This window comes from Podarcis bocagei (assembly GCF_964188305.1).
Source record: "Podarcis bocagei genome assembly, chromosome: 2".
Taxonomy (NCBI): domain Eukaryota; kingdom Metazoa; phylum Chordata; class Lepidosauria; order Squamata; family Lacertidae; genus Podarcis; species Podarcis bocagei.
Window position 1 is genome coordinate 62,495,276 of NC_138126.1, and position 25,770 is coordinate 62,521,045.

General features: G+C 43.6%; 1 long non-coding RNA gene across 4 annotated transcripts; it reads right to left on the reverse strand.

The window, feature by feature from the left end:
- Window positions 1-410: 410 nt before the first annotated feature.
- LOC308582619 lies at window positions 411-25,770 on the reverse strand. Of its 4 annotated transcripts, XR_014005771.1 has the most exons (5): window positions 24,993-25,770; window positions 23,994-24,095; window positions 19,804-19,927; window positions 4,611-4,783; window positions 411-2,825 (listed from the first exon to the last, which is right to left on the reverse strand). It is a non-coding gene; the product is annotated as an uncharacterized lncRNA (long non-coding RNA). The 4 variants fall into 4 exon arrangements; XR_014005769.1 differs by lacking the exon at window positions 23,994-24,095; XR_014005770.1 differs by lacking the exons at window positions 4,611-4,783; window positions 23,994-24,095 and adding an exon at window positions 13,850-13,976.

The following is a 25,770-nucleotide window of genomic DNA, read 5'->3' on the forward strand; positions in this document are numbered from 1 at the left end:
AAAAGCCCCTGTAAATAGGGTATGTCATCTGGGTATGTCATCTGAGGTTGGCCAGATGACATCGTGCAGTTACAGTTTACCTCATATACCAATTAACACGAGATAAAAATGTTTAAATGGTTATAACTGAAAAGCAAGTACTCTCAGATTTATAAGCCAATTTTTTGAGGACTCAAGAAAATATATTGTACTTGGCTTTACCTTGGTTATGTTGTGTAGCAAAGTACTGTTGACTTGGTTTAAAAGGGGGAAATGATATTGTTACAGGCCACCCCAATCTCTGCTAGGCGGTAGCAAGATTGGAGTGGTGTTGGCACTTAACTAGGATTTGTGATCTTTTGGAATGAGACACAGCGAAGACTAGTATCTTTAAGGAATATAGTTTATTTTACACATATTTACAACCTGAGTTTTGATGGAGGACGTGCAAAACATTACTCCCCAAGAGTGTCTCTCGTGGCTCCTCTCATGGCTTCAGCACACTTGGGGCCAAAGCAGCAGCTAGTCATGTCCCCTGATATTTCAGTGCAGTATCTCCCAGCCAGTTCTGGCCCCTCCTTTCTCCTTCCCAAAACCCCTTGCTCAGAACCTCAGTTTAAAAGGACACCTTTTTTCTTGTGGTCCCCACCCTGCGTTACCCTGGTAACTTCCCCCTCCATGCTGGCATTGTCTTCTCCCTGGCTGATCGCTCCCATTATCAAACAAACCTTTGGTAGATTTGCAAAACTAAAAACGCACGCCAATTAATAAATTTTAGAATGGGGCAAGATTAGATGTGGAGGCACAAAGCATTTTAAAAATCAAGACTCCTTGTGCTCTGCTCCATTCTGCTCCCCCTCTCATTCCACCCAGGGTGGCCCTGCCCTCTGCCTGCACCTTAGAGGTGGTGCAACCCAGCGAGTTAGGCCTCAGCAGCCACAGCCTCTCGTCTTCCTCGTCTGCTCTCCAGCAGCTGCTACAAGCTGCCCAAGGGAGGAGGCTGGCAGCAACGGCCATGGAGAGGCAATGGGATGCTCCCTCACAGCTGCCACCGCTGCTGTCACTTGGGACAAGCACCAGCTCATCCTTCTCCCTGAGTTTGGCACTGACAAGGGAAACAGGGACGTTCTGGGATCAAATCAGAAGCCAGGATGGCTTTCACAATTCGAGAGCTGTCCCTGGACACTTGGAGGGCATGCAGTTCTCTCCCACGATGGTCCTTGTGGGGAATGAGATTTGGGAACAATGACCACCGAGAGGGAGGCCATATTTCTCAACACAAAAACTTGAGTAGGTAACAGGTGGGCAAAGTCTGGTAAAGGGGAGTTCTTGTTCCGCCTAATGCAGATGTCAGTTAATTAGAGGAGAAGGTTATATCATTAGCGGCCAAATCGATACAAAAAAGATTAAGAGCTTTGGACAGCAAGCTCCTGTGCTTTCCAGTACAGCACCTGGGGCTGTATTTAGCTAAAACTCAATATACATTAGCAACACAATCAATGTAGAGTTGCACTGGGATGTCTTCTTGAAATACTTTAATTGGACTCTTTCTAGAATTATCAATGCTAAACAAGACGTCAGCTTTAAGCAGAATCGCTCTCCATATATGATGGACAGCCCAGGGCCTAGGAAGCCACATTCTCTTTAATTATAGCTTTCCTTCTTTTCTGATGCATATTAATAGTTATCCCCCCCCCCCCGAAAAAATTAACTGGCCTTGAAAGATTTGACAAGTGTTATTGGCAAGAAAGTGGAGGCACTCAGAACTATTCCTGATGGCCAATTCTGCCACCTTCCTTGCCAAATTAATGGGTCAGCCCCCTCTTCCCAGACCTAAAATTCTTCTGAACAGATAAATCACCAGCAATCGGACCAAATGACCGCCAACCTTTTATCGTGGATTTATGTTCCGAAAAGAACACAAATCAAACTGTTGAACCTGCTTGAAATCATCAGGTCAATAAGCAGAAAATGCCCAATCAATAACATCCATGATTGGCCGATATCTGACATTGCAATATTACATGAAACTGCACAAATGGCGCTAATAACACAATGCTTTCCCTAAAATGTTTTCCGTCATGTTTATTCAATACAGAAGTGCATAGCATAAGCTTATCTAATTCTGTCATCTGCACTGTGCTTTTTAACTTGTTCATAAATGAGCTGGAGCTAGGGGTAAGCAGTGCGGTAGCCAAATTTGCTGATGATGCTAAGTTGTTCAGGGTCATTTTTGTTATGCTATAACCTCTGGTCAAAAACTAGACTTGCCACTTAAATTTATTTATTTTTACTGTGCCTATATCACTAGCCTGAGCCAGAGACATAGAGCAGGTTAAGCTTCTCCGACTACATCCGCATGTTGGGCTGTTGTTAAAGGCAGAGGAGGATTTTAACGTTGTTGTTGCTCTAAACAACTCTCCCTAAAGTTAAGGTTTGGAGAGCATTCCTATTTTATACAATTACTTGGTCCAGTAAAGGATAGTCAATATATTCTATAGAGAAATCATTCTATAGGACAGCCTCACTAGCTTACTATTTAAAAAGAACTGAAGGAGAGAAAAGATGAAAATAACGGTGATGAAATCACTCTATTATAATGTTGTGAGAGTACAGAACAATGCGGACTTCTAAGGGCCATGACTTTGTGGTTTCCAGACATTTCAGCTTTTGGCTAAACAATTAAGTAAATGAGATCCTTTGACAGAACACCACCCCTCTTCCTGGCCATTATCATTTGGCAGTTTCCAGTAGACCCTGTGGTAAAGGTGTGTCTTCTTCAGAGCAATTTTCAAGAAGGCAGTAGCTTTTTACAGACTTGCTCTGGAAGGATGTTCTTTGCTCACCTAAAAATGAGAGAAAGAGAGAGTTTAGAACGAGAAGAAAGTTAAGCAGACTACATGCAGACCCCACCAAGCATCAGGGTGAGGCTAGCATCTCAAGGTAGCAAATGTTGGGGCATTTATTTATTTTTTTGCTGTTGTTCAGAGTTTGCTGTGCCTGCTGAGAGGCTTCCTGGAGTGGTAATTCCGACCTTTGCATTTGACTTCTGAGTTGAGGTGAAGAGGTGATGTGGGGCCACAGACATTCAGAAAGGGAAATTACCTTGGCAACATGGAATATAATGCCAGGAAGAAAAAAAACATAGCTACATGGGCATAGGGAATGTCACTAGCGAGACTATTCTACTTCACTGAACAATTCCACTTAGACAGTGATGTGTGTGTGTGCAGTTAAATTCTCTTGAATTAACCAATATATCACCAGTATAGGTCTGGGATCCCCATGAACCTTCAACCTGTGGGGCTGTCTTAGCATTCAAACAGTTGCAAGCTGCAGCTAGTTTGGACAATGGAGCCCTGCTCTTCTCAACATTATATTATGGGAAATTGCTTACAAAAATGTGTATATCTGGAGAAATTCATACTAAAATGCTGGTGAATATTCATGAGGACCTGATGCAGAAATGTGGTGAACTGAACTTAAAAATAGGAAACTGAGAGAAACCAGTACTGGCAGATTCGCCCATTCTCTTTCAAAGTTTCATGGAATTCAGCTTCATTAGGCTGGTGGTGTCCAGCGTAACAAGGATGCTATGCAGCAGGCTGCTTGTACAGTGTTATTCAAGAAAAATATAATTGCGCAGCTAGCACATTACAGCATAGTCCGGAAATAAGCTGGCATTTACTTAGCACACAGAAGGGCTTTATTACAGTGTATGCTGGAAGATATTGCTCGATTAACCCTGTCTCCTTTGCTCTAACCTCTAAAATTACACTCTCAGAAATTGCAACGCAAAAACCAGCAGCTCCAAATGCCCTCGTGACAGGCCTGGACTACCCAGCACAGGTTGCGTGTTACTGAATAACACTCTGGTCTGGTTTGCACATTTCTTTAAAGCGTAGCTAAATTAAACTATGCTCTGTGCAGTGTACCAATGTTCACTGCTGAAGCTGTGAGCACTTCCTCCCTCATCCCCACCAGTGGCGTAGGAAGGGGGGCGGAGGGGTGGGCCGCCCCAGGTGCCACTCTTGGAGGGGTGACAAGATGGCCCCTGCCTCCCCCCAGCTGTAGAGCAGCCAAGGGCGCCTGCAGTCTGTATGGGCGCCGCTCGTGTGGCATCCATATGGGATCTTGCTCACGCGGCAGCCTGTACCGTCACCATGCACGAGCAACAGCCCATATGAACTGTGCATGTGCAGCATCCCATACAGTCACTGCACATGTGCAGTCCGTACGGGATGCCACACATGTGCAGTCTGTACAGGCTGCGCTGCCCCAGGTGCCGGAGAGGGTTCCTCTGCCACTGATCCCCACCACTCCTCCTCCTGCTGCTGCTGCTGCCGCCGCACTGCTGAAAAACAAGCCATGGTTTGGTTTAGCATTACCTCTGAGCCAAGGTTCATGGTTTGTTTCGCCCTACCCCAACAAACGACAAATGATAAACACAGTTTGTTCTTTTCTGCCTCTATACCCCACATTTCAGTCCAGCAGACTCATCAGGGCCTTACAGTGAAAACAAGATACTATAAAATAAATTTTAAAGCAATGTTTTCTTTTTTAAAAAAATACACTAATTTCTTTATTTGTTTGCTTGTTTCTAAAGGACAGGTGTCTTTGCAGCGACTTACCAATTCCCCTGTTTAAACCAACCAGTCTAGCACAGTTTAACAGACAAAGAAGAGAAGCAGTGGCATTTCTCTGGCTGCTTTCATCGCATGTCATACATGCTGTGTGCATACCCTGAACTTGACAAAGTGTTCCCCCCTGTACAGTAACTCATCTGACTCCAATGTAGTGCTCCCTGAAATGGAAGAGTTACACATTACCTTTCCAGTTTAATTAAATGTTCCTGGGATAAATCTCGTGTTTATATATGCTTGCAATGTGCTTCTACTACTCCTGACTGCTCCATTTATAAACTGACTGGATGCAGTCCAATCATCTCCAGTTAATGTACCTGTCACTCACTGAAAGCTCAGACTCCTGGGAGGTTTGCTGTCCGAGTCCTTTTATTTGCTACAGTTATTAACTGTTATGTCTCTGAAACTGAGTTATTTATATTCATTAGATATCTGTACACACACACACACACACCCTTTGAGCCATTATCTTTTACCAGAATGGAGGACTGCAGAAGTCCAACATTGCGAGCGTCTACTTTGAAAATATTGAGAGTGCTAGTTACATAGAAACGGCAGTGTGTGGGATGTGGAAATCTCAAGGGTTGGTTCCAAGGCCGGCTGGAAACAAGAAACTGATCGACACGGAGCTATGATTCAAGGTCAACTGTATTTTTAATACCATTTCTTTAAAATATTTATATCCTGCCTCTTGAATCAAAACCGATTCACAAGGCAGATTTCAACATAAAACGTGTGTGTGTGTACTGTATATAAAACAGCAGTAAGGAACATAGCTCAATCAGTAGAGCATGAGACTCTTAATCTCAGGGTCATGGATTTGAGCCCCGAGTTGGGCAAAAGATTCCTGCATTGCAGGGGGTTGGATTAGATGGCCCTTGTGGTCCCTTCCAACTCTACAGTTTAACGTTTCTATGATCAGCAGCATCAACATGCTAATAACCGAGGAAAGCAGCATCAGCTTCTGCTTAAAGCTGTGGGAAACAGCGTAGGTGGGGCATCTCTTTCTAGTTCATAGAGGTGTGGGGCAGGAGATGGGATACTTAGCACCACTACAAACTTATAAAACTTTACTTCCCCTATAAAACCTCCCTTCTAAGTGTCATGCTTTCTCCTAGGGTCCTGTGCATTCTAAGGACTCCTCCTCTCTAGGCTTCCAGCTTCACGCAAAAGACGTTACATTGCAGAGGGTTAGGATCTCCTGTGATCCTTCTGTGATCCTATGACACAGACTCTTGGTTCAGGAAATTCTGAAAGTTTTATTAAGGAACCTAGCACACTGCATTGTCTCAGAATACAGGCTACAAGGCTCAAAAGGTACACCAACAGAAACTTGGCTAGGCAAAGCAAATGTGTTGCTTCCACACCTGACACACATGCCTTGGCTCTACGTTTAAAGTGGTAGGACTGGTCTTTTGTGCCGTTCTTGTTCAAGGTAAGAAGACAGTGCTTCCAAGGAAGCACTTCTACAAGGAGACTGGATCTGTTCGTGCCTGTGCTGATGGTGGCATGTCATGTGGACTTACATTCCAGTCCTTACAGTTAGGGCGATTGCAGGAAGGCCTTCAGTTCCCTGTGAAAGCACCCATCTTTGCTGCTCACCTGAGCTCCAAAACATAAGGAGCTCATGCCACAAAACGGGCGCCACAAAGGAAACGACCCTCCTCTGAACTCTGGCCCACCTAACTTCAACAGGCTTCAGGACATTCAGGAGGGTGGAGGGAACCATCTCAGTTCCACTTGCCGGCTAAGGGCTTTGCATATTCTTGTTGCACAAGTGCTGATGTCATTCCTGGTCAGCAGCAGTGAATCAGGGGATCAGTGGCAGACACTGCTGAGGTCTGAGGCCTCAGCAGATGTCTAGCAAAGCTGATTCCTTGCAAACATAAATGAGACAGGAACATATCCACAGTCCACTCAGCAGCAACTTTCTAGTGAGGCGGATGCCTGACCACAATTCTGCCGCATGTTCCCGTAACTAGGCTGGGTATGAAGCAATAATAAGGAAGCCCGTCGAAGCAGGGTGTGTGTGGTTTAGCAGAGAGCACACAGACACAGCAGCAACTACCAATTAGAGCAACTATTTCTGCAGAGTTTTATAGGGTTTGCTTGAGAAGAATGATGCAGAAAGGCTGGATTCTTGACTTGGAGAAAGCCCAGCTCCTTGTATCTGTTCCAAGAACTGGGGCCACTAAAAAATAACAAAGGGCCTGGGTCAGATTTGTTTTAGGGAAAGTGCATTTTGGAATACAGCAGTGATACAGATTGCCCTATAGGGACTGGGAGAGTAGATCAAGGAGGAATGAGAGGAAGAGAATCATTTTGAAAGTGGATTGCAGTGCAGGAGGTTGCATGGCTCTACCTGCCCCTCCCTGTTTCTCCTACCCTGTTTTTGAAAATATTGCAATAGTTCTACATTCTGGTCCTCAGATGGTTATCAGCAATTCTCTTATTTGCAACTGATGTAACTTCCCGCCTCTTCTGCATTTAAGCATCTTTGGCTCTAAGGGACTGTAATAATCACATTTTAACTACAATCATGAAAAAGAGTGCTTGTTATTCTTTAGAAAATTGCACTTCTCGCTGTAATTATGCATCAACAAAGCTTTTTAACTCCCATTGTCTGACCATACTAAAAGCAGTGTTGAAAATGAAGCCGTTCTTACGTTTCTTTTAATAATGAAAGCTAACAGCACACTTAGGGTTCTTGGTTCTCTGTCCAAGTGCAAAGGAGGATGGCAGATTCTTAACTATTCTATCTAAAAGTAGATATGTACTGCATTCACTTAACTGTAACTGCAGTGATGGCTGCTAGGGTCAAAGATCAGAAATTCATCCCAAACATCAATTCTACATTTGAAATCCCAGTTATGTCTGGGAAAATCCGGACGTATGGCAGCCCTAATGGCTGCAGATATACCATATTTTTCGCTCTATAGGACGCACTTTTCCCCCTTCAAAAATGAAGGGGAAATGTGTGTGCGTCCTATGGAGCGAAGACGCCATAGCCCCGCGACCCTCTCCCAGCTGGAGAGGTGACGCGCGGCTATGGCAGGAGCCTCTCCGCTGTCCCTTTCCGCTGCTCCCTGACCTGCTCTTTGGGGCTGGTTGTGGGCTTCCCTCCGCCAGCCCCAAAGAGCAGGTCAAAAGGAACCTGAAGCCTGGAGAGCGAGAGGGGTCTGTGCACGCTGACCCCTCTCACTCTCCAGGCTTCCAAGGTAGCCGCCTGAACACACCTTAAACGGCACCTTGTTTTAGAGTGGGAAAACAAGAGGGGGAAAATTCTCCCCCTCTCTGTGCAGCGCCTCCTGCCGCTTCACTGAAGGGGTGCTGGGCACAGAGGGGGAGAAATTTTTTTCTTGTTCTCCCCCCTCTAAAACAAAGTGTGTCCTATTGTCCGGTGCATCCTATGGTGCGAAAAATACGGTATATAGTCATGATCGTACCCCAACTTTCAGCACAGTCTGTGGCGGAGAGAAGTCCAGAATCAGAGGTAGAGGCTGAAGCAGGAGAGTGGAAGGAGGGAGGCCAAAAGGCTGGTGAAGAGTCATGGGTGTTTCCCCCTCATGCTGCAACAAGCTCCTCTCCCCATAGTCTCCCAGAATCAAGAGAGGTATGAAGAGAGCAGAGAAGTTAGCTTTAAGCAGGCAAAGTCTCAGATTGCTTGGGGAAAACCCTGAAGAGGAGGAGACTTAGGCAGATGTGGGGAGACAGGGACCTTTAGTCTCCACAACTGCTTCATGAAGAAGAGTTGCTGTGCTCGTTAGGCCTAACGCTCCTGTGCAGATCCTGTTTTTGCTAATAAAGAGTTAACTCCAACTTGCTCGGTGTGGTTTCCAGCATCTGCTGCTGATTATAACAAGGTGGTCAGCTTGTAATGGGAATGGTGAATTAGGACATTGTGGGGAAGGTGCATGAAAGAAGAGGCAAACATGGAAGGGGCTGAGCACCTCTGCATCCAACCAACCGACCAACCGACTGACCAACCAACCAACCAACCAACCAACCAACTAACTGTCCTCTGTAAGTGTCCCTCTCCACATTCCCATTATCTCATGATACACAGCGTGAGACTGGAGCACACATTTACCAATATAAGAGTCTGCATTTCTGCCCCAAGGCATCAGATCTGCAGTACAGGAAGCTCCTTGATAAATATGGCCTTAGATACTCTTCAACCGCTGAAATTGACTTAAGTTATCAGACTGGGGGGGTGTACTGGACATCGAGAAACCAGCCCAAAGTTATTCTGGGTGAGATCTTAATTTCATAACCCCCAGTTGATTTTCTGGCCACCGTAGAAGTCCCCTTTCCCCAGAATGAATGGATTTGGAAAGTTTCTGAAACCAGATTCTGGAGTAAAACACAGCTGATGGGCTTGATTCTATCTGGCAAACCCAATGACTCTCATAAAATGTATGATGCTGATGCTGTAAGCCTGCAACACTTATGACTTAATTTTCTTCAGATTGTCTAATAGTGCATCTTACGAAGCAACATCCAGGAAATAAGTTTTGCATTTGCAGCTAATGTACTGACAGCATATAAACCTTATTGGCTGATTTACTGCTCCATGATGAGAATGTACATGGTACCATCTTATCTTTTATCTGAGTCAATGTGGCCAATAAAAATAGGAATTCCAATACGCCCAATTAGTTTAGCTTGAAAGCATCTCATCTCATCTCATCATTAGGGTTGTTATCCATTCAGAGTTTTCTGGGAACCTCATGATGTCTGGTCACTTGGCCAAGGCTGAAAGGGCCAAACCATTCTCCACCTCCTTGGTACAGTGACAAGTGAGCCCTAATGTTAGACAATAGGCAGTTTTAAATTTGCATATACAGTGGTACCTCGGGTTACAGACACTTCAGGTTACAGACGCTTCAGGTTACAGATTCCGCTAACCCAGAAATAGTACTTTGGGTTAAGAACTTTGCTTCAGGATGAGAACAGAAATCGTGTGGTGGTGGCGCAGCGGCAGCGGGAGGCCCCATTGGCTAAAGTGGTACCTCAGGTTAAGAACAGTTTCAGGTTAAGAACAGACCTCCAGAACGAATTAAGTTCTTAACCCAAGGTACCACTGTATATTTAAATTAATCATAGAGGGTTTACTTTTTCTGACAGAATGGCGACCACACAGATATATCACCATGAACGGTATGGCTGAAAAGCTAAGGTGAGGGGTTACCCCTCTATCTTTTCATATAGCTTATTAATAAAATGGAACCAATGCTCACATTTCACTGTTTCGTAGATTAGAGGAATATAACCTTGGGCCCAACCAAGAATGCCTTGGACTTAAGAAAAAACAGAAATAAGATTCATGGTGCAATTCTGTATGTGTCTACCCAGAAGTTAGCCCAATCATTTTCAATGGAACTTCCTGTCAGTGAGTATGGGATTGCAGACATAACTTCCATTCCCTCAAATTTGAGAGTATTCTCCGAGTTCTGAAGAGCACTGCGAGTATCATACAAAGCACAAGAAGAATACAATTGGGGAACTAAAACAGAGTTGTCTGGATAAACCACCATTATTACACAATTTCAGAAGAGATAGCGCCTTCTTTATCCGAGAGAAGGGATGCCCCTTCAAAGAAGATGCCTGCCATACATATATTTTTAACTGCAAGTGCTTGCAGTAAACTTCCTTCCTTTTGAAAAAAATACTCTGCCCAGGTAGTTTTCTGACCGCTCAAGAACAATTAAATGAACTGATTAATTGACAAAACCTGTAGCTCTAGTAATAATCACTCTTCGTTTAAAATGTAGGCAACTGCTGTGAAGAGGTTTTAATGACAATTCCTAAGTGCTCAGTCCAAAGATGTAGGCAGGAAAGATGTCCACATTTTAGCAAGGGCGATAACAAGCTCAGGACTGAAGCAGTTGCCCCATTATCTGATCTGATGGAAGCATGAAGCTCTATAAAACAAGGGGAGAGAAGCCTCTCTGAAAAATGCAAGAAGACAGAGGAGACTTGTCGGGGTAGAGTGTCACTTTGCATTGCCTAATGAGTGTAGTGAACATTGGGAGGCAAGGTGTGCTGCTAATGTGGAACACCATTCACAGGAAATCTGCTATGGCAGACGCCATCAAAGTAGGCCATGCTTAGATAATGCAGCTGACGGGTGGCAGAGCAAACCTGTGGGCTCTACTTCCCTGCAGGGTAAGCACACGTCCTTTCAGTTTAGTGAAGTGGACGTTTCTCACCACCCTCCCTCTTTCCTCCATCCAGGAATGCTGCTACTAACAGTCTGACCCATGAAATGCTCTTCTGGCACAAGGAGACCTATCTAAATGAAAGGAACCTGGGCCAGGACAACAGAGGAGAAAGGCTGTGTATTACACTCCAATCCTTGGCCCATTTACTCGATGGGAAGCTCCGCTGATTTCCAAGGAGCTCGTTTCCAAATAAGCTTGCTCAGATCTTGGAAAGATAGCTGTTTTTTAAATTCATGACATTCATGAATTTGGAGCCCCTGTTCACCAGCTTATGTGCTCTGAGCAGGTCACATGACTTCCAACCCACTGCACTGCCCCCAGTCAAATGCAGAGCTGAGCCTAGATAATATTTTATTATAGCTGTGCAACAACTTTTGACAAGGATGGGAGCTGTTCTGGGCATGGTGAGAGGAAAAGGGGGGAAGAAAAAGAAATGGAGAATGGGATTGGTTAGTGTAGAGCCGAGGAAGCAGCAGCCAATGGAGAAGGACCAAGAACTATCTGTAGCCCTTCCTCAAGGGCAGACCCAGCTTTCGTCCTAAGCAAGTCAAGCAGATTCATGGAGGATAAGGCTACCATCCCCGATGGATATGCTTTGCCTCCCTGGTCAGAGGCAGCACACTTTGGCTGCTGCATTTAGGTTTCATTTCTAGGCTTCTCATAGGTATTGGGGTGGCACTGTGAGAATAGGATGCCAAACCAGATGGGCCGCTGGCCTGATCCATCTGTTTGTATGAGACTGAAGGGGTGAGCCTCAGGACACTTTATAATGTGCAAGGGATTGTGGGCAGTAGACCTTTCAGGTCTCAAAGCAGCACTTGGGTTAGTAGAAGTTCTTGGCCATTGGACTCAACAAAACACACCTTTCCAAGTCTGCAAATCTTCCACCACATGCTACACATGCATTTACAAATGGCTCTTAATGATCACAAGGGCTAGGAGCTAGTGTTCTTATGCTACCTGATTTTTGTCTAGATATCTGTTGTGTGGCATGTACATACCACACACTCTTCTCATCCCCCGATGCTTCATTAGATGGGCTGGACGTCAAATGCCTTTCGTAACAATGGCAAGTGCAAATGGAAAAGGGAGTGGTTTCTCTTTGTGCCGGTGTTTGATTTCTTTCGTCGTGGTGCTTTTTATTTACTTTTCCACTCATTCTTTTCTGATCATTCTTTTATTAGTTGCTGGACCAGGGGTTAAGTACTGTACAACAAGTCCACTCCCAGAAAGGGGTTCAATGACTGGTCAGAATTGCATAAACTTGCCATGTATTCAAAAGCTCCCTGGTAGTGATGAGTCAGGGCGAAAGGATGATTGAGGTGAAATGCCTCTGTGTGGTTTTTAGAAAAATGCAATTTGCATCAGTGCAGTTGGGGAGTAATAATGGATGGGATCCGATAATGAATGAAACCATTGTGTGGACCTGTGAGATCCTCCCTCTTCTGAAGCTAGTATTTGCTTTTGAGGTGTGGGGTGGGGGTGGGGGTGGGGGAAAGAGGCACCAAAACAACCTCAAACGTCAGAAGAGGACTTTTCCTTAGGACTGCAGCAGGGGAAAGAAAAGGTTAACTACCACGCCATGCCTGCCCTGATCCAATTACTTTAACAATCAACCCCCCCAGCTGATGCAATTTGCATTTAACCTCACTCACTGTACTTTGACCCTTATTTAACACTTAAAAGAAAGAAGAATGTGCTAAGCATTTCATTGTTTGACAATCATTTCCTTTAGAACCACACAGTTAACATAAGGAAATATGTTATATACATATATCAACAAAACCCTACATTATTATTTTTTGGGGGTGGGGAATCTAAAATTACAATGCTGATCCCTAAAAGCCACCATCAAGCCTGCAACTGTAGTTTTGTTCATGCAGTGTGCAATCACATCCGTGGTCTTTGGCATTTGAGGTGTATGATAAGTCCCAAAGCCACTAGCTGGCACTGAGCACTGAAACCAGAGGCTGGCCTGCTTGTATAGGGCAGCAAAGTTCAGCTGTTGCTTCACCACACCATCTGTTAACTCCACTTTTGGGGTTTATTTTGGGTAAGCACCAAGCAGATGGATATCGACATAGCTGCCACCCTCTGGCCTTAATTAGCACCTGGTGCCTTTATTTAGGTGCATAACAAAAGGGAGGTACTGTCATACCTTGGGTTACGAACGCTGCGGGTTTCGCGTTTTCGGGTTGCGGACCGCGCCGAACCTGGAAGTACAGGAATGGGTTACTTCTGGGTTTTGGCGCTCGCACATGCGCAGAAGCACAAAATGACGTCACACGCATGTGCAGAAGCGCCGAATCGCATCACGCCTGTGTGCAGACGTGGCACTTCAGGCTGCAAATGCTGCGGGTTGCAAATGTGCCTCCTGCACGGATCACGTTCGCAACCCGAGGTATGGCTGTACAGTGGTACCTTGGGTTACAGATGCTTCGGGCTACAAACTCTGCTTACCAGGAAGTGGTTGCTCCAGGTTAAGAACTTTGCCCCAGGATAAGAACGAAAATTGTGCGCCAGTGGCGCAGCGGCAGCAGGAGGCCCCATTAGTGAAAGCACGCCTCAGGTTAAGAACCGTTTCAGCTTAAAAACGGACCTCTGGAATGAATTAAGTTCTTAACCCGAGGTACCACTGTATTTTGGAGACACTTCACATCTAATCAATACAACTCAACTCTGTTCCAAAGTAATGTTTACCAAACTTTTCCTCCTACAAAGGCTCCTTTGGGGATGAGACAGGATTTGAGCACATGTGGAATCTCAGAGCTCCGATTCAATTTGTTTTTAGATTTGGAGTTCGCTGCATGCACTGGTGATGGCAACAAAGACTGCTTTTTGGCTGGCTTTAGATATTGTGCATTTTGCTAATGGATTCCTGGGGCATTTATAAAAGAAGGAGCTGAAGACGAGGTGTCTGTCTTTACATTGCATGAATCAGAGTGCCCTAGAGACAACTGCAGCTATTCCATCCCAATTTATTAACTGTATCACTCATCTCACCTGAGAATTATATGAACCCAAGCGGGGAAAGATTAATAGCATTCTTGACACGTTGAACCCAACTATGAAGTCACCATGTTGTAATGGTGAAGTCAGAGACAGATCACTAGATGCCTGGAATTAAGTGCTGAAAAGGTATGAGAGAAATGCAGAAAAATGAGGTGTGGGGTGTTTTTTTTAAGGAAGAAAGAGAGAGGCACTCATGCAGCAAGCTGATCAGGGCAGAGGGGCAGAATAATCAGACCTCAGTGAAATTGCATTTCTATTGCATATTAAACAAGCATTTCAAACTGGTATTGCACCCTAAGAGTATTTAGTCAGGTTAATGTAGCTTTTGGGTTATAGCTGAGCCACTGAGCGGCATATATTTCCATTAAAATCAATAGAATGATTGCCATGTAAGTGGTTTAGCAATGGTGTCTTCTGCAACCATTGTCTAGAGCACTCCTGTGGTTTAACCGACTGACTGCTTTAAAAGAGTACTTAACAAATTTGATCAGGAGGTGGTTTCTATTAGGGCATGTAAAGACCAGCCTGTGCATTTCTGGGCCCAACTTAAAGTGCTGCAATTGAACTTTAAAGCCCTAAATGCTTTGGGACAAGGATTCATGATGACTGCCTGTGCCCACAGCCTGAGACCTGCCTCAGAAGCCCTACTTTCCTGCCTGTGTGTGAGAGCAGATTCAGATGAATTTCAAATCCCAAATCAAAATGGGATACTTTGTGAAGGCATTTTGAACTTGTCAGAGGTGAAGCAGGATCTTTACAATATGGCAGAAGTTGAAGCAAGGAGCCCGGAAGTGCTTTGTGGGACTTCAGCGATCCAGACATCAAAAAACACAGCAGACAAGTGTCTGCTGAAAGCAAAAGTAATGTCTCTAAAGATACCATAATATCTGGGTGGGGTGATGGAGGAAGGGAGAGCAAACAGCGAAAAGGCACAGGAGGAGTGCTCTATAATGACTGACAGGTCAAGCTTGCAATCAAAGGGAATTTTTATATTCAGATAGTGAATCCCTTAGTTCTTTCTACTCCAAAATCCATTTTAAAGGTGCCCAGCACAAAGTCACTAGACCTATATGTCTGCAATTTGGCAGGTTCCCCGTGCCCAACAGGAGTGTATCTATAATATATGCAATTTTCAGCCACTAAATGTAATGAGTGATGATTCCCACCCTAAACCTAAACCTGCCCTCAGAATACATATGTCAGACTTCCGGGTTGGCGCGATCAGCTAATGGCGGATTCCCTCCGAGCTCCGGAGGGAATCGGCTCTGCTGGAGACGGGTCTTGCCGCGACGGCGACGTGGAGACCCTCAGAAACCGCAGGCGCGGATGCCTGCGGACTTGGTGACTCGGTGGGCACCTTAAGCGCCCCCTCCGACCCACGAAGAGCCTTTTTAAAGGCTTCGGAGAGGGTACGGAGAGCGGCGTGGTGCTGGGAGTAGACCGCTACCCCAGTGGAGCAAAGCCGTGTGCCATGGCTGGAGAGCGCTGACTTTTTCCCCAAAATTCGGACCCTAAAAGAAATAACCCGTGAGTAGAACGGAATTCGGACTTTAAAATACTTATCTTTGAATTCGGTACGACCGGGGGATGTGTTAAAGGGAAGTCCGCACCCCCCCTCCTGCAGACGATCTAAAGCAATAACAGGAGAACTAAGTTGGAGAGTCTACCCTTTTTGGTGTGAGTTAAAAAGATATTAACTTCCACAATTTGATAAAAGAAGTTTTGAGCTGGAACTTGAGAGTGGAACTTCAGAAGTTTTCTTTTTGTCGTGTGCAACCCCCCCCTCCCGGACCCGGGAGCGTCCTGTGTCTGAGTCTGTTGAAGAGGAATAAGGAGTTTGACAGCTGTCAAAGCTGTCAAACGGGCAGTTTAAAGTTAAAAAAACTTGTTATTTAAGATCTCTCTGGACTAAATGTGTTACAATTGAATTAAAGTTGTTGGAAATAAAGAAACAAACAACGAGGTAAAGGACTGTTGGAAAAAAGATTACTAAGTAACCAGAATCCCTCTAGGGGGAATTCTGAGACATTACAATGGCTGCGGATGGAAATTTACTAGATGAGATAGAAAGAATGTTTTTCCTTGTGGGAATTTTACAAGAGCAGAGTCTGGCTATGAACAAACAACTTACGACCTTGACCTCTGGAACAAGCAGCTCTGCTGAATGTACTGAGGACTTGAATGAGGAAAAATCTGCAGCTGAACTAGAAGAGATATCTCAAGAACTGAAGGAGACTAAACAAGGAATGGAGAAAGTACAGATGGAAAGTACCAACCAGAAGCCTACACTAGTGGATTATAAGCAAGAAGACCCTTGGATTACATGGATAACAAATCTGCGAAAGATGCGAAAGATGAAGGAGGAGGCCCCTGGAGTATTTGGAATACAGGAACTCAAAAGAAAGAAGAAATATGATTGGGGCCTCCACTCTGAATACAAAGGATTGGTGGAACTTTTGCAGCAGTTGTTTTCAAGTATTCTTGTGGGAAGAAAGCCTGGTTTGATTGGGACAGAACTCCTTCGAGATTCGAAGACCAACACAAAGGACTACCAACAAAATCGGCAGAGAGGGACTGAAAGAGACTTGAAGGCCTCGGACGTGAGGAATCCAGGCTAAGAACTGTTATTGTGGACACGTATTTGGGAAGGGACGGAAACCGGGGATGGGAGGGAGGGGAAAACAGAACTTCAAAAACACTTATGACTTTTGGGTTTAGTTAGTATGATTCATATTTAATATAAAATGGGAAATCGATGGAAGGGAACTTGGGTCCAACTTAGGAAAGAACTTAATTTTTCATAAAAGATGTAATATTAATATGGTAAGGAGGAGAAATAATAACTTGCTGACATAATTATGGGAATTGGGATGTACGAAGGGGGGGTGGGGGGAAGTCAAGGAACAAGGTTAAGAAAGTAAGATTTTTGAAATTATACATGTTTTTGTCTTTGTCTTTTTCGTGTGTGTTATGTCTCTATAAAATGTGAAAAACCAATAAAAAAATTAAAAAAGAAAAACAGAATACATATGTCATCCATTTTTGCCCCCAAATTTAAAACAGTTATATTTGGTTCCTTTTTTGGGGGGGGGGATGAGGTCACCTTTTAAAGACCCTGGACCTCTTTGTCTGTAATTAGGCTTTAGCCACTGTGATGAGCTACTATGCATGCAAATGCCATCTACTTCTGCCAAAAGAGAAAAAGTGTTTTTTTTTTATTTCCCATGAGGTGAAATGAAGCAGACTTGAACTCCTGATACAAATCCAGCAGCCACTGAAATTGTTCCATCCAGAATGGACTGTTTTATGAAACACTGAACTGTGATCCAAGCCAGATTTAATGGTTGGTGCACACCCCTATGGCAGGTACAGGGACAGGGCCTTCAAATATTTTAAATTATAAAGAAGTATTTTTCTGGAATTGGAGCCTTTTTCTGATCTTCTGCATTCTTAGCTACTTCACAACTCAGTGGAGACACTTCATAGTTCCCCACATTTTCTTATTTTTTGTACACCACATCAGAATTACCAATGCGTGGCAGTGTGTGTAGGGGTTTACTGACACATTCTGTGGCATAGTTTGAAGACAAGTGATGCCACAATCTTGCAGAAAATTTGTGTCTTATCAGTGCCTAGAGAAAAGACTGGCTGAGAAAATATATATATTTCCAAGGAGCAAAGACAGGATATAATGAATAAATTTAGCATAATATTAGGTTACCCCAGAATCATGAGTAGAACATACATTAATTCAGGAAAAGCATGATGATTAGTTCTGAAACAAGGGACAAACTATAAATCATATAAATTTCCCTGGGCCCGGAAAACAATCTCATTTCAGTGAGCATTCTCAAAACCCTGTCATTCAGGGGTGCCAACAGGATATTCTGGGCCCAGTGCATTCTGGGCCAACAGGATATTCTGGGCCCAGTGTGGATTGAGACCCCCAACTCACTCATAAGGCAAGTGACTTTTCATAGACGACAAGCAGTGGGAAAATCTTCATGGCTTGCAGGTTAATATAAATATACAATGTTTCCAGGCAACCTGTTTATTAAGGTTGAATGTTCATCCTGATTTGTTTGCAATGAAATAAGACAACATTGGCTATTTAATGAACATTCATTCTGATTGGTTTGTGGAGAGGTTAGACAATGTTGCATCAAAGCAAGTGTTATTCCACATTTTCCATCATTTTCCTTATCTCAGAAGTCTGATCCTTTGCTGGTATGTGACTGAATTCCACTCAAAAATAGCGATGATCTGGAAACTCCTTTGTTCGCATAAGGAGATACAGTGGTACCTCAGGTTAAGAACTTAATTTGTTCTGGAGGTCTGTTCTTAACCTGAAACTGTTCTTAACCTGAGGTACCACTTTAGCTAATGGGGCCTCCCACTGCCGCCGCGCGATTTCTGTTCTCAAATATCTTAACCTGAGGTACTATTTCTGGGTTAGCATAGTCTGTAACCTGAAGCACCATTGTACAGTGGTACCTCAGGTTAAGTACTTAATTCATTCCAGAGGTCCGTTCTTAACCTGAAACTGTTCTTAACCTGAAGACCACTTTAGCTAATGGGGCCTCCTGCTGCCGCCGCGCTTTCTGTTCTTATCCTGAAGCAAAGTTCTTAATCAGAAGCACTATTTCTGGGTTAGCGGCGTCTGTAACCTGAAGCGTATGTAACCTGAAGCGTATGTAACCTGAAGCGTATGTAACCCGAGGTATCACTGTATTGGGGACTCAGCTAGATCGGTAAAGAAAAAGCAAATTATATGCGTTATATATGTGATATAACACTGTGCCACTAGATGACGCTGCGGAGTCCCATTTCTTCCCTACCTGAAACGCTTCTTTGCTGTGTCTAGATCCAGCCTAGGATACAGAAATTGGCACGAGATCCCAGAGCACCTATGCAGTCCCTTCACAGTTGGAGGCAGTAAAGCTTCTGAATAGCAGTTGCTGGAAACCACAGGAGACGAGCGTGCTCATGTGCTTGCAGGTTCTGGTTGGCCACTGTGGGAACAGGATGCTGGCCTAGATGGGCCACTGGCCTGATCCAGCAGGGCTCTTCTTCTGTTTTTATCACTAGTTTACATTTAGCACCTGCTGAGAGGAACTGGTTCCTATTGCATTTCCACTTAGTACCTTCCATGCAGAAAGATAATTTCATAATGCCTTAGCTCTCAGGCGTTCCTAGTTCACCATACAACCTAGCCACCAGCCCTCCATCTCAACAGAGGTCACAGTCTGAAAAAGCCTTGGAGACGAGGTTTCATTATCAGTCACAGAAATAATCCTTGTTTTTTTGAAATGCAGCCGTGAGATATGGCTTCTGCTGCACAGAGCTCTAGGTTTGCAGATGGAAGAATTGTCTCGAGGGCTAACAGCCTAGCACCTTTTGCCAGCAAAAGATGACAGGAATAAATAAACTCTTGCAATGAATGGTTTGCTACTGCCATTTCTGTAATGAGGAAGGGTCTGTTTTCAATCAGTGCTGCTCGCTGCTTTCCCTTAAGTGTATTCTGTCATTGATTGTCCCCTAAGGGCTGGAGCACAGATAGCACTGCATCAAATAATTGGAAAGTCAAACTCTGTGTTCTATTACTCATGTTAACAGGCTCTCCAGATAGTAGATGCTTCAGATTGAGAGCTAATCATCACCACCACCAAGGACCATGCGGATCTGTGTGTGTACCTCAGTCACATGAGACATCTTCGTGGCAACAGCCAATGAAACGGCCGGCCTGGTTTTTGCAACACAGAGCAGCTGATTTATAAGATATCTAGCTAGGGGTAAAGAGGGGAAATGAGCAGAGAGGTGGAAGAGAGAGAGACAATTGGAGACTGGAGTTGGAACTGTGGTACATAATTGCCTGCTATAGCAACCAGTGTGTGAAGGACCTGCAGTTGCTGCAGCTTTAGCCCCCTCTACAGGACTCAACTTACCTCAGAAGCTGAGGCACATCATGGCGCTTCTTGTTTGCACTTACTTCTCAAGCTTATTTAGCAGATGTTCTCCACTCTTGCCTTTCTATTCTTGTCCAGGGGAGTAGACAGCTGCATTAGTCTCCTGCAGCAAAAGCAACATAGAGTCTTGTGTCACATTTAACTATTTATTATCATTTTATTTACTTTGACATTTATATCCCGCTTTTCTGAAAGGAGTTCAACGTGATGTACATTTTATTCTCACAACAACCCTGTAAGGTAGAGTTAGGCTGAGAGAGGCAGTGAATGGCTCAAGTTCAGCCAGTGAGCTTCATGGCCGAACGGAGATTTGAACCTGGGTCTTCTAAACCCTAAGTCCAATACACTACCCTCTGTACCATACTGGCTCTCATCTAAGTTGTAGCTGATGAAATGACCTTTAGTCCGCAGAAGCCTATGCCATAATAAGTTTCTATAGATTTAATAAATAAAACAAGAATAACATTCTTTTTGATACTGTTACTCTTCATTTTTTCTATTCTTTGTAACTTACCTTTTCATTAAAAAAGCAGAATTGAATTTATGGTTTTCCATTTTGTTTGAGCCCCCTCCCAATAATAATGAATACAAAATATTCATATAATTTACAAACTTTTGCAAAGCAGTAATGATGTAACATAGAGAACTAAAAGTTAAAGGCATATTATATCCCGAAGACATGCCAAGTAAGGAAAAAGGGTAAAGGACTCCAGTCAAAAGCAACTGGTGGCTGGGGAAACCCAGCCAGCTGGGTGGGATATAAATGAATTATTATTATTATTATTATTATTATTATTATTATTACTATTACTATTACTATGTGAGATGCTAATCTCGCTTCAAGCTGAGGGAGCCAGCATTTGTCCACAGGCAGCTTTCCAGGTCATATTGCCAGCATGACTAAACCGCTGCTGGCATATGCAGGACCATAATGAGTGCCAGAGCACATGGAAACGCTGTTTACTTTCCTGCCACAGTGGTACCTATTTATCTACTTGCACTGGTATGCTTTTTGAACTGCTAGGTTGGCAGGAGCTGGGACAAAGCAATGGGAGCTCACTCTGTCGCAGGGATTCAAACCCCCGATCTTCTGATCGGCAAGCCCAAGAGGCTCAGTGCTTTAGACCACAGTACCACCCACTCTCCAAGCCACATCAGTAGGAAAAAAAGTAACATAAATAAATCCACATCAGTTTATTTTTCTCAAATAAGGGTTTGCCACTTACAATTATTATGAAACCACATGGAAAGAGGGGGAGATACATTTTCAAAAGTCAGTCCCTGGCCACAGGCTGCCCACCTGTGCCCTGGAAGTGGTGGCATTACTTCATGTACAGAGTGCAGAGTCCTCTTGCACATACCAGAGTGTCCATATAAGGGACCATCCCTCACATACCACATAGCTTCTAAAATTATGGGCATTTTGTTAGGGAATGATAAGTAGCAATAATAATTGGTACAGAGTGCCTACATTCAGTTAGGAAAAAAAAGGAAATTGAACTAAATTGAAGGGGAGAAGATCAGACAGCATATACTAATGTGCTACAGTACTATGAAGTGAAAAACATTACCAATATAAAACATTACCAAAGGGTGGGAGGAAATGTTCTGGTGGTTAGTTTTGGACCCTGTCCCTGTTCATCTACATACTGATAGAATGGTATTATGCTGCTTTTTATTTCTCTCCTAATTCTGACACCTCAGGCGTCTTTGGTAAATTAGAACGGGGGGTGGGGGTGGGGAGCATAGCTACCCCAGCTTTACTACAGGAGCTTAATACCATTCTGCAGCGTGCTTAGCATACTAATTAATCTGGACCTGGACCCAATTAAGGATATATCTGCCTGCAGGGAATGTTCCAAGTGTCTAACACACCAGCACTTTGCTCCAAAGTAGTTTTAAAACACTTAAAAAAAACCATTTTCAATAATTCCTCCTGGCTCTACTTGTTATACATTTATGTATTTTCAGGGATCTGTTGGGGCAGTTGACTTTTATTTTTATTTATTGAATTTATATCCCATCCTTCCTCCCAAAGGAACCTAGTTCCATAGGTCAATTGTGCATTGTAAAGAATATGTGTTTTTCATATTTAATGTATGTGCTGCCTTTCTATGTCTTATGGAAATACATCCCATATTATCCCAGGGGATAAAATTGTGAATTGTAGATCCCAAGACATCTTTCACATCTCATTTATCATGCTGGAGATTTTGTGCTCATTACAGACATATTCTGTAAGTTAAAATCATTTTTATCTTGTATTTTGAATATTCTCCATCTTCAATTCTATCATTGCGGTAACTAGGAGTGAACTCAGGAGCTCATGTGAACAGCTGTTAAAGGATCATATCCTTCTGTTTCTCTGCATAAATAAAACCCAAGTTCCAAACAGTCTTCAAAGTTTTCTAATTAAAGGTAAATCCGCTGATTCTGGTATCAATTCCAACCACAATTTAAAGAGAGATAAAAATGTATGAGGGAAGTCCGCTCTCAACAACTATCATGTTCCAAGTTTGAATTCTGAATCTAATTTTAACAAACCTTTTTCTACAACCATGGAAATGAAGAAAGTCTCAGGAACTCTGCGTTAAGAGTTCTCATCAATCTCTAAGCATCTGCAAGACCTCAATGCCTTGTAAGCTCTTTCTCTCTCATTACTGAAGAAGGGAACCCACAGTGCCCATTAGATGACATTTCCACACACACTGGCTGTGGGTTTTAATCCTGGTAATCTATTTCCCCATTTTCTGTAGTCCTGTGTGGCACCTCTCTCTCTGCTAAGCAGCTGATTAAAAATGACTCGCTCTTACTGTGCTTGAGGATAAATTGTGGACCATCATTCAGACCTCACTAGTATACTGTGAGACACCACAGTTGTTACAGCCGCTATCTACAGCAACACCTGCTCATTTAGGGCATGTCTACACAGGACCTGTTAGTGATGGGTCCAGGAGGGCCATTTGGCCTGGGGCCTCCATCTCAAAGAGGGCCTCAAATTTAGTCATCTGTTAATAATATAAAATAAAAAAGGTTAAGTTTTGCAGCTTGATCAGACCAAAATGTGACATACTCTCACATCTTAGAACTATAAACTTAGGCAGGTAAGAGATGTGAGCCTGGAGTCTTGCTACTTCAGTTGCTAGTAGTAGTTTATCAGAAGAGCTAATGCACCCAAGGTAGAATGGAATCACTTAGGATACAACTTAAACAGGATCTGCCACATCCCTATGGTCTTATCTACAAGTCTTTATGCTGAGAAGACAGCAGTGGGAGCTGTGCTGAGTGACCTATATATACATTATTGTGGGTCTGTTCTATACTGGTTGGGACGTGGGTGGCACTGTCGTCTGAACCACTCTTGGGCTTGCCAGTTAGGAGGTTGGCAGTTCAAATCTGTGCGACAGGGTGAGCAGGTACTGCTGCGGCGGGAAGGTAAATGGCGTTTCCATGTACTCTGGCACTCGTCACGATGTCCCTTTGCGCCAGAAGCGGTTTAGTCATGCGGGCGACATGACCTGGAAAGCTGTCTGTGGACAATGCTGTCTCCCTCAGACTGAAAAGCGAGATGAGCACCACACCCCATAGTCGTATTTGGCTGGACTTAACCGTCCAGGGGTCCTTTACCTTAAACAACAGTTGAGTAGTGCCCTATTTTAGAATAGTAATCATCATCCTCAATCACCACCCATCACTGCACAATAATTAGGTTAAAAAGAACCCTGCCCACAGGTTCTTGATCTGAGAAAGATAAGACTATTAGGAAAGCGATGGGGAAGGCAAGGCTAGGAGAACAGGTGGAGATCTCAGGTTTGGGGAGAAAATACACATTTCCAGATACTGTTCAAACACTTGCAAGGAGAGAGGGGTGCTAATGTGAGTAGGTGGGGAAAGATCAAGAGAGAGAATGGATGAAGTGTTAAATAGGATTACTCTGACCAACAAAAGAGTATCAAGAAAATAGAGAAGAGCAGGCAAATAGAGACAGGCTGAAGTACAGACAGATAAGAAGCCAAGAAAATAAGAGACTCCAAAGCAGAAAGCAATTTACCAATTGGCAAAACAGATTAAAGATGCAATCCTATACAGTGGGAATAAGTCCTAGAAAGACCTACAGTACAGCTTAAGAAGAGCTGTTTGGTACATCTCATTTCCAGTTCCTTACCCACCCACTCCTGGCTGGCTTCAGCATTTCCAATTAATTGGTTGAGAAAGATACTGCCCAGAGAAACCCTAAAAGGAGAGCCAGCGTTGGTTTCAGACTGGCAAGCCTGTCCAAGTAATCAAAGGTTAAACGTAATCTAGTTATCTTTAGACAGAAATGGAATTTTGAAACACAAGAGGTTTGTGTAAAAACCCATTAAAATGAATACAACTAACACACAAAATTCAGATACAGTACAAATGTGCATTACTAGCTGTTATGGATGGGCAATGATTTTTCTGTTCCTCTTAGGAGTTCAAAATTTGTTCATAAGTATGCAACATTGGTCCACTTCTGCACAATGCTCTCTGCCCCATCAAAAATTATTCTGGCTGAATTTCTCTTAGCATAAACTGTGGGCTTGGGGTCCATAACCTTACAAATAAACGCTCATAGCCCAATAATTGTTGCATCTTAGCAATTTATTCATGTAATGGACACATTACCCTTCATCTTTTTATTGTTTCTCGGTCATTCTCTCACTAGCAGGTTGTTCCAGGGGAGAGCAGAGATTATTAGTCTAAAATCGTGCCGTTGTGCAATGATGTGATGAACTAACTCCTGCTTTCCCAATGTCTCCCCACTTAATGTCAGCTAAGTTAATCTGCAGCTCTCTCAGATGTTATCAGCTTCATGCGCGGCGTATTTAATTAGCCTCCTGCTTTAAAAGCCAGCCCTGGGTGTCACTTAAAAGGTGCATCTATTACATAGTAGAGTGACAGAATGAATTATGAGCTCTCATTATGAAGCCAGTCTGGAGAAATTGGATTACTGAACTCTTAGCAATCAGTACCCTTTCGCCCTTTTCACTCCAGCTTTCAAGGAAAAGCCCAAAGCGCCATCTTCTGCTCACTAACTGGAACCAAAAATAATGTGAGCACTCAGCTCTGTCCGAGGGGAATTGCTAAGAGAGAGGCCTTATAAATTTAGATCTAGCTGCCTGTCCATCAGTTAAATCACTTACCCAGTCTGCTTGTGTGCACATGGCACATGCCAACCAGAAGTGCCCAAGCCTTCAACAAGCCGCCTAATAGTCAGTCAGAACAATGGGATGATAAAACTGGCATTTTTGTTGTTGTTTAGTCATTTAGTCATGTCTGACTCTTCATGACCCCATGGACCAGACCATACCGTGCACTCCTGTCTTCCACTGCCTCCCGTAGCTGACACTGATAAGTATGGTACCTGCAAGGGATGGGTGATATATTATACCTTCCATCATTTCTCTGATGAAAATAGGGATGTCCCACTACATAATGATAATTTTACTATTTATACACCACACATTTTACTGGGTTGCCTCAGCCACTCTGGGCAGCTTCCACCATATATAAAAACATAATAAAACACTAAACATTAAAAAACCTTCCCTGCAGACAGCTCCAACATTTATCCAATGAAAACAGGGACATCCTAAGGAAAAGTGGGACATTCCAGGATCAAATAAGAAACAGGGGTGGCTACTCTAAATCAGGGATGTCCCTGGAAAATAAGGACACTTGGAGGATCTGATATATTGATATATCGTCCCAAACTGGTTTGAAGTCCATACTGTGATATCAGTTTCATAATTTTTTGACCTGGCAATATATCACAAATCATGGTGTGTGGGTGGGTGTGGGTGTGTATTATGCAAAACTCACAATGTGGGGAAAACCGTGAAGCCAGCCTCTACAAAGCTCCATCCTGATTTCAGATATTGTGATATATTGGTATAATGTGATGTTTAGTTGGTGATATAT